Here is a 1,540-nt window from a genome sequence, read left to right as displayed (position 1 = left end):
CAACACACAACCAGCACCTCACGAGGAGACACTCATACAACCCTCCAGTCAAATGACATTAAAAGGCGTGGATCATTTTGCCCTAATGGGAGGATATGAGATCTACTACTGCTGCCAGCAAAATTGGTGAAGGGGGAGGAGTTTCCCCCTTAGTTCAAAGGGAGAGGCCTGTGTGTAACCTTCTCTCAACCATGCATGCAGCATGCACCAATGACACGCCCAGCTCTCTGGCACCCAACCAGGTGATCCTTCCTTCGCCAGCCAGGCTCCCTGTCCTTGCTGCCAAATCCCAGAACCATGGGAGGAGGGATGGGGATTGGAGCAATCTGCAGCATCTGGAGGGATATTTGGTACCGACAGCCCCTTGTATCTTTGCTGCCTCCCGCTGCTCCCGAAACGGACAAGTCCCACAGCTCTTAATAGTGCAAGAGATGCCCACAGGATCTGAATGGCTGCAGCAGCGAGGCCAAGCACAGAACAGCAGCAGAGGGGTGGCTTTGAACCCAGAGTTCACCCCACCCCACCATCACAGGCAAGTCTCCCCCACACTAGAGGTATATAAAGTTAATTGCCTCCCCTGGGGATCACTGGTGCTCACATGCCAGGGAGGGGACAAGGTAAAAGCCTAGATCCAGATCTGGGTGCTGCGGTTCTTAGAGTCATGGATGCACAACCCAGAAGTCAACTTCCTGCTGCTCCACTCTCACCACTACAACCCAGTCCCTTCCCAGGAGCCCTAGCTCCCAGCCCCCCACTTGAACCACTAAATAGCAACACTTCTGTGGAAACCCAGCACCACCACGATCCAGTCCTGTCCCTGCCTTAAAAGAAAGGGCTGAGAAATAGGCCAGGCGAGGGCCCAAAATGCACCAGTGAAGCAGGACAACATCCTACAGACGTGACTGATTCACTGCCAGAGGGAAGGAGACTAAGATTACGGGGATTCCCTTGATCCCACAGGATAGGACAGGGTGGCCCTGAAATGGTTCTGGGGACCAGCTTTTGCTGGCTACTTACCCCCACCCACACCCCTTCACCGTCTCGTCCCCACAGCCCTTGCATGGACACAGGATGGATAAGACAATTTCCTGCACTATCCTGGCCAGACCTTGCAGAACTAAGTTTAAGTAGCTTAGGAGTTCATTGCATTACAAAGGCAGGCGGTTATGTTTTATTGTGGGACTGTATACGACGTCTACAACGGAAACCCAGGGAAGAGTTATGGGCTTTGAGGGACCATCTGAAACTATAGGCCCTTTTAATGTTAAGTACCTTTCCCAGGAAATCTCTGGGGGAGGCGTGTGCAAATGGAACGCCTCTGGTTATGCAAAACTTCAGCCGCTGGAAGCTGCTCCCCAAGGAGAAACCCACTGCCTGGAAGCGGGATGATCTTTGGAAAGCTTATTAGCAGGCACATTGGTTCTTTGCTGGGTTTTAAGAGGGTTTCCCTGCAATGCTCCATGTGCTTGCTAACAGTTGTGTGGTACCTTATCCCCGTGGGAGGCTGGGCTGTTTGTAGCCTCTGAGGAAGTGGGGCAAA

The sequence above is a fragment of the Chelonoidis abingdonii genome, chromosome 4 (genome assembly GCF_003597395.2).
Source record: "Chelonoidis abingdonii isolate Lonesome George chromosome 4, CheloAbing_2.0, whole genome shotgun sequence".
In the NCBI taxonomy this organism is placed as follows: domain Eukaryota; kingdom Metazoa; phylum Chordata; order Testudines; family Testudinidae; genus Chelonoidis; species Chelonoidis abingdonii.
The sequence above is the reverse complement of the archived record's forward strand: the minus strand, read 5'-3'. Positions refer to the sequence as shown.